The 7,731-nt window shown below is 35.3% G+C and overlaps 1 long non-coding RNA gene across 5 annotated transcripts; it reads right to left on the bottom strand.

Moving 5' to 3' along the window:
• Positions 1 to 505: 505 nt before the first annotated feature.
• LOC109215745 lies at positions 506 to 7,091 on the bottom strand. Of its 5 annotated transcripts, none has more exons than XR_002066403.1 (5): positions 6,836 to 7,091; positions 3,969 to 4,210; positions 3,795 to 3,877; positions 2,915 to 3,222; positions 506 to 1,723 (listed from the first exon to the last, which is right to left on the bottom strand). It is a non-coding gene; the product is annotated as an uncharacterized LOC109215745 (long non-coding RNA). The 5 variants fall into 5 exon arrangements; XR_002066404.1 differs by having other exon boundaries at positions 3,969 to 4,117; positions 6,836 to 7,087; XR_002066401.1 differs by lacking the exon at positions 6,836 to 7,091 and adding an exon at positions 5,019 to 5,157.
• Positions 7,092 to 7,731: the final 640 nt, after the last annotated feature.

Raw genomic sequence — 7,731 nt, 5'->3', positions numbered from 1 at the left:
GCCAAACTTACAGAAACCATCAATCAATGAATTATATGTGACAACGGTTGGAGGAATGCCTTTTTGTTTCATCTCTTCAAAAAGGCTAATAGCAGCATCTAACATCCTATCTTTGCATAGGGCATCTATAAAAATGTTATAGATGTATGCATCGGGCTTAGTGCTTCCTTGTTCCATTAGCCGTAGCAAATCGAAAGTCTTTTGAGTATGGCCACTTTTGCTAAGCCCATTCATGACTGTGGAATACATGAATTCGTTCGCCTCACAAATGTTCTCTCTCACCAACTTTTTGAACAAGTTAACCGCATCTTTTATCTTATTTTCCGCAAAGAGTCCCCTTAGTAAGGTGCTAAATGTGACAACATTAAATGGAATGTCATTCTTCAAGTAAATGGCTAACACCGAAAATCCGCAATCAGTACGATGCATTAGGCAATAACTGTTAATCACAATACACAAGATGTATTCGCTAATTGGGATATCAGATTTCTGCATTTGTCGAAAAGGGAAACAACAGCAGAGTAATGCTTCATATTTACCATAGTCTTTAATAATTTGGAGAAGCTAAAAGCAGAAGGAAGAGGCTGCGTCCTAACCATTCGACGAAAGAGACTCGGAGCATCATCTAAACAGTTGACATTCTCAATATTGCTATGAGATGAAGAATAATATCTGGTTGCCGAAGCAGAACGTGAAATAGCATAAGATGAGATAAAGGGAATCATACCATAGGAAGAGTAACGAAGCAGAGAGATTCTCGTCATCTGATTGCAATCGCCAACGAGAAATTCTGTGTGCGATCTCTGTGCCCTAATTGAAGAAGGAGCTGAAATGCGACAATGGGCTGTCCAGCTAATTGCTAAATTCCCTAGTTGACAGTTAGGCCCTCTTTATATTTATTATTTCCACATTTGGCTGGTCATTGTAGTTTCTGTTTTCACTTTTAGTCCTCACGTGTTCTAAGTGGAAGAAAAGGTATTCGGGGAATTTCCATTTTGGAGTTTTTGAGTGAAGGAAGAAGTAACATAGCTCTCTGGATTTCCTACTCTCTTAAGCTTAATTTAGTCTTCCTTGTTCTAGTTTATACCACTAATTTTTCAGAAAATTTGTTTGGTTGGATTTTTATTTTTACTATAAGCAATCTTGAAATTAGTTTATATATTTTATATTCTTAACCAATCGTAATTCACATTATTTCAACTTTAACTTGAAATAGAGAATTTAAAGTTGAAAAACTAGTTTGAGGAATATTTTTAGTGAAATCACTCACGGAACTTGGTAAAAGTTTACATGCACCCAATATTTACACCAAATATATATTAATTTATCGTGAGTCGCCATGGTATACTAAGACTCGAATCAATGTCTTACTCAAATATCTTGGGATAATATGGCCACGCCATCATAGAAATGCGTTAGGGCTTGAACCTAACGTCTTTATCGGCACCTCACAACTAATAGGAAGCACAATAGTACCTGTGGGGAAGACCTTATCTGTAATGGATTGGTACACTCTGACCCTGTTACAAAGGAGGTAACTTTTGGTTTCTGCGGTCTTCCTCGTGCTAGAATTTGCATTCGAGACAGTAGAGGAACAGGATTGTGTCGTTGCAGCTAATAGTTTAGTTTTTACTAGGCAAATGGCACAACAATTCCACTGAAGTACTCATAAGATGCAGTAACCTTTTCAGGACCAGTGGACACTGTGGAGATGTATGTTTACCTGGAAGACACAAAAATATTAGTAAAAGCTTTCTAGATGCAAAAAACACACTACAGAGAGTATAAAACAAAAAAAAAAGGTGTCCCAATTGATAAAGCAGAATAGTGTCCACCAAATATCGAAGTGCTTGTTGTTTGAAGCAAGGTTTTACAATAGAAGGAAATTCTTTTACTAAATGAAGGATGCTTGGATGAATAAGCAGCAAAAACAATGGTATGACACCAACATCTCAAAAAGATTTGAATTTTTGTTTTAATCAAAATAACAGACTGTTTGGCATGCTTCCTCAAAAACAATGGTATGACACCAAAATCTCAAAAAGGATGCAGACTTTGGCTGTTTGACATGCTTCCTCAACCTGTACATGTTTTCTCTGCTTTTGCTATTCCTCTTCTTCAAAGTTTTCATGTTCCATTATCTATTATATGTCCGCAAAGAAATAACCCCCCCCCCCCCTCGCAAACACCAAAACAAAAGTTTCAATTCATGGTTCATGCATCGAGTATGTTCAAATGAGAATATGTCTGAAATGGTTATGTGTTCCATAACTTCCAAGTGCACCAATCTGCGTACGCAATATAATGGTAATTAAAGTTATTAAAATCAAACGAAATAGACCTAAAATCATATGAAAGGAAATTGTCTCAAAAGACCTACAATATTTTGGAATCCATATGGACTTAACTGAGGGGAAAGAAAAGAACAAATAGAAGTAAAGGACCCATATAAGTTATATAGTTAATTGAGATTAAGGTTTAGTTATTCTTCTTGCACTAACACTAGCACACGTATTTAACAGGAATCTGTTTTGTTTGGAATGAAATGAACCACAATAAAACAACTCTGAAACTGAAAGGTAGTTGACTAACTGATAGATAAATATCTACATACTAATTTGAAGAGAAAAATCAAAACACATATTAGTTATAAGTTTTAGGATCATGTAGAGGGTAGATAAACAATTTTTAAAGAACATACAAAATACACTTTGATTAGAGGAGCTGGTATAGCAATCTCAGACAATTTGCCGGAACTCAGAAACCTACATACTATTTCTTGAAGAAGAGTATTCGCATATAACAGTAAAACAGTTGTAGCAATTTCAAACAGACTTCTCGTTGGATCAATTAAGGTAATTCAAGCTCATTTGGTGTTGGCCAACTGTGCAAGGGGGAGCTTAGTAGCACCTACCATGTTGCTGAGTGCAGGCTTAACTTCAGTATGCATGCACATCTTAAGGCCACCATCGGGGTTGACTGAGAGGATGTTGGCATCAAGGACTGCAAGTATTTTGCTGATTCTGTCAGCAATTTCTACTGTTGATTCAATGTTTGGCGAATGGATGCGTATAATCCAACACCGTACTTCACTCCCCCGCGGAACACAGAAAGAAGCTTCTCATCAGACCTGGATTCCTCGATGGTGATCACGCTAGCATCCATGTCCTTAATGGAATCGCTCACGTCATTGAAGTTTGAATAGCACATGTGAGTGTGAATCTGTCACAAAAAATGGCAAAGATGATTAGAAACACGTAAAAGAAGAAAAACCTACTCTCTTTTTTATAATCAAGAAATCCCCGATGGTCAACTACTGCACGGTTTGAAACTCGGTGGAAAATGACCCCGCCCCTCTACCTTTCTTCACTTAAATAACAAAGTTTTGTTGCAGTAAGGTTCGAACACGTGACGTGCGACTAACATCACGAATTGCGCTCTTAACTATTGAAACAAAGCCCAGTGGACAAAGAAGAAAAATACTACCTTAAACGAAGAACTTCCCCAATAACACAAAACACCTCCCCGTTCTATCCAGCTCTTAAAATTACTGGACAACTACTGGAAAGAAAGAACAAATTTCACATATATGAAGTTGCTTATAATCTTTCAATCCCCTTCTTGCAATACTGTGGCCATAATAATCTCACTAATACATATAATTACCACAGTTCATGTGAGGGATTCAATATTTCATAGACAACAAAATATCTTAAACCATGACGAAGCTACACATGGAAGCATGATCATAGTTCAAAATTCAAAATTAGTACAAAAAAGCAAAGAGGTATCACCTCTTTCTCTAATAATTCCAGCAATTGATTTATTTTCCCCAGTTTCCAAAACCACCAGAGGCTCCAACAATACGGTTTGTGTTCTGCATTGAAGCAAACAATCAGTTATCTCAAATTCTCACTACAGAAGCAACGTTACATAAGCGTGAATATAAATACAAAATGTAAATTTACCCGCTGCACAGCATCATAACATAGTATCATCTGTTGTGCACAGCATCATCTTTCAAAATGTCATATATTGTCGTGCTTTAGAAGACCATGTCCTTCCATACAAGCAGCTGAAGTCGAGTCATAACATGAAAATATAAGTGGCTGCATTGCTGGTTCAGTAAGCGGAGATGTCTTAGAACAACATTCTTGATTACATTTCCATGAAAAATGATTGCTTGAATTCCTAGCTCCTTGAATTTTGCCTATGAACACCATCTTTTGGATTTAGACAGATTTGTTTACAATAGCAGCCTAAGGTCTTGCTCTAAAGATCCTTGTGATAGTGACTATCAGGCAAGAAAAAAAAGTCTAACTAGATGAAAGCTATCATAATTTAAACTTACTTAAAATCCATAGTCTAAAATAAAGAAACAAAAAAATTACAGCCGCAAACAGATTTCTACGTCTTCAAAAGAAATCAGTTCCCTCCATCTTCTAAGTTAGTTGACAAGGATTATGCATAGTACAATCCTTTTTGAATTAGTCAAAGGACCAATGAACTTTTCTCTGACAATAAATTGCTCTATGAAAGTCTGAATTCCCAATAAGCATCCAGTACTCTTGGATCATGGATAAACTTCGAAATATATTCTTAAGTAATTCAAATATAATGTTGACCCTTCATCTATAGTATATCCTACATCAGGTTTGAACAAGTTTTATTTCAATTTCAGGAAAACCAAAATTATTCATACTATATGGTTCTAGTGTTCTTTATGGTTTGATGTAACTATGACCTAGAAACTATTAAAAAGATGTTTCCAGAGCAATTTTCTCAGTTACAGGCAATGGTTATTGATTCTTAAAAAAGATGGAAAATGATAATAGATGATGATACTAATAGCACTGATATTCCGAAACTAAATAAGTCTACACGCAAGGAAACTCATCATTCTCTCTTTTCCTTTTATCAGCATACTCATCATTATTTCTCTTACCAAGAGTGCAATAACATTTGATTTCTAAGATAAAGAAAAGTAGAAAAACAATCGAAATATCAAATTGATGTACCTCCTTAATAGGCCCATCAGGAAAGCTCTTTCAGCTCACTCAATTGCATACGACGCGATTTCTTAGAGAGGTAAAAGGAATTGTATCACAGTGATAGTGTAGCCGAATAAACCAAGCGAATATATATTCAATTCCTATTTTTCTAGTGAAGCTCTGGTATCATGTCCTTGACATGGAGGATTCTCCCTTATAACATTTATCAGTAACTCAGTTGTAGCTGCATCAAATGAGAAGCTCTTTCCAGCCATTTCCTTCATAAAAGTTGTCATTTCACTAATTCTCCTGCACCTAAGAAATCCTTGCATAATAACATTGTAAGTGACATTGTTTGGCAAACAACCGTTATCCTCCATTTTTCTTAGTATATCTTTAGCTTCACCTAACAACCCTTCATGACAAAATCCATTTATCATTGTATTGTATGTTGTCACATTTGGAAGTAATCCAATTAATGAAAGCTTCTCAAAAATAGCATGAGCTTTGTCAAGTTTACCATTTTTGCACAATCCATTAATGACAACATTGTAAAACATAATATGAATATCTCCTCTCTTTCTTTCCAACTCATGAAATAGCAACATAGCTTTCTCGACAAGTCCATTCTGAAAATAACCATGGAGCAAAATGCAATTAGTGCATAAATCAGGTATGAGCCCCATAGAAAGCATATCAGCAAAGAATTTTTGCACAATGTCAGTTCTTCCAACTTCAAATAGACCTCGGAATATAGTATGTAGGTAACAATGCTAAATTTCAATCCGTTTCAAGAAATTCATGAAACAAATGCATGGCCTCATCCAATTTCTTTTTCTTCCAGTATCCATTTATTAATATATTATAGCTAATAATGTCAGGCTTAATGCTCTTATCAATCATGGAATCAAAAAGGCTCCTTGTCTATCCATTTGACCGCGCAAGCAATATCCATCAATTATCACATTGTAGGTGACCACATTAGGCTCCACACCTTTTCCATTCATGAGTCTCATTACCTCCTCAGCATCTTTTAACTTTCCCTTCTTTGCATAGTCCATCAGTGAGTATGATCAAGGTTTGCACATTTGGATAAATATTAAGATTTACCATTTCAGAGAACAAAGTCCTAACCTTTTCCCACTGACCAAATTTCCAAAGACCATCAATCAATGAACTATATGTGATAACATCCAGAGGAATGCCTTTTTGTTTCATCTCTTCGAAAAGGCTAATTGCAGCATCCAACATTCTATCCTTGCAAAGAGCATCTATAACAACGCTATAGATTCTTGTGTCTGGCTTGATGCTTACTTGTTCCATTACTCTTAGCAAATCGAAAGTTTTTTTAGTATGGCCCCTTTTGCTAAGCCCATTCATGACTGTCAAATACATGACTTCATCAGGCTCACAAATATTCTCTCTCACCAACTTTTTGAACAAGTTAACAGCATTTTTGATTTTATTTTCAGCAAAGAGTCCCCTTAGTAAGGTGTTAAATGTGATAACATCAAATGGAATGCCATTCTTCAAGTAAATGGCTAATACTGAAAATCCGCAGTCAGAACAATGCATTAGGCAATAATTGTTAATCACTATGTTCAAGATGAAATCATTAATTGGGATGCCTAATTTCCGCATTTCTCGAAAAAGGGAAACAACAGAAGAGTAATGCTTCATATTAACCATAGTTTTTAATAATTTGGAGAAGCTAAAAACAAAAGGAAGAGATGAAAGAGAGTCAGAGCATCATCTAAACACTTGACATTCTCAATATTGCTATGAGATGAAGAAATAATATCGGATTGCCGAAGCAGAACGTGAAATAGCAGAAAATGAGATACCATAGAGTAACGCAGCAGAGAAATTCTCGTCATCTGATTGCAATTGGCGAAGAGAAATTCTGTTTGCGATCTCTGTGCCCTAATTGAAGAAGGAGCTGAAATACGACAAGGGGTTGTCCAGTTAATTGTTAAATTCCCTAATTTAGTCTTCCTTGTTCTAATTTATAGTATCGCTAACTAATTTTGCAGAAAACTTGCTTGGTGGGGTGTTATTTCAAGTATAAGCAATCTCCATATTGGTTTGTACTTAATCAATCTTAATTCACATCACTGAAATTAAAGTTGAAAAGATTGTTTGAGGATTATTTTTAGTGAAATGACTCACCAAACTTGGTAAAAAATTATCTCCACGCAATATTTACACCAAATTATATTAATTATCATGGTTAAATCTTAAATTAAGATTAGAATGTGTTAATTAACTACTATCAATGATAAAAGTATATGTAAAAATACGTGTCATATATTTATTGAGATGATCAATATATTCTTCGCATAAGTTTTACCATTAAAATACGCCTAACAAGTGCAATTTATGAGTAGGTTAGTTTATTACCTTTTTTCCTCCGTTCACTTCCCCAGGAGTTATCTTTATCATTCCTTTTATGTCGTCCATTAATTTCTAGAAATAGTTAGCAAATTAGACTCCTGATTCACGTGATCATGTGAAAACTTGAGGCATCATGCGCACTTAACAGACTTTTACCTACTAAGTAAACCAACACTCATTTTAATAAGTGTAACTTAACGAGTACACGTAATAAATAAATATAAGTTTCGTATACCACATCCTAAAGCACAGTGGTCATGGAGCATCTAATAATGTTATAAAGTAAGGGGGAAAATAAACTAAATGATCAACATTGCCTCCTCGGATAAAATGGACGGCTCTTCTC

The sequence above is a fragment of the Nicotiana attenuata genome, unplaced genomic scaffold (assembly GCF_001879085.1).
Source record: "Nicotiana attenuata strain UT unplaced genomic scaffold, NIATTr2, whole genome shotgun sequence".
Classification (NCBI taxonomy): domain Eukaryota; kingdom Viridiplantae; phylum Streptophyta; class Magnoliopsida; order Solanales; family Solanaceae; genus Nicotiana; species Nicotiana attenuata.
The sequence above is the reverse complement of the archived record's forward strand: the minus strand, read 5'-3'. Positions and strand labels throughout refer to the sequence as shown.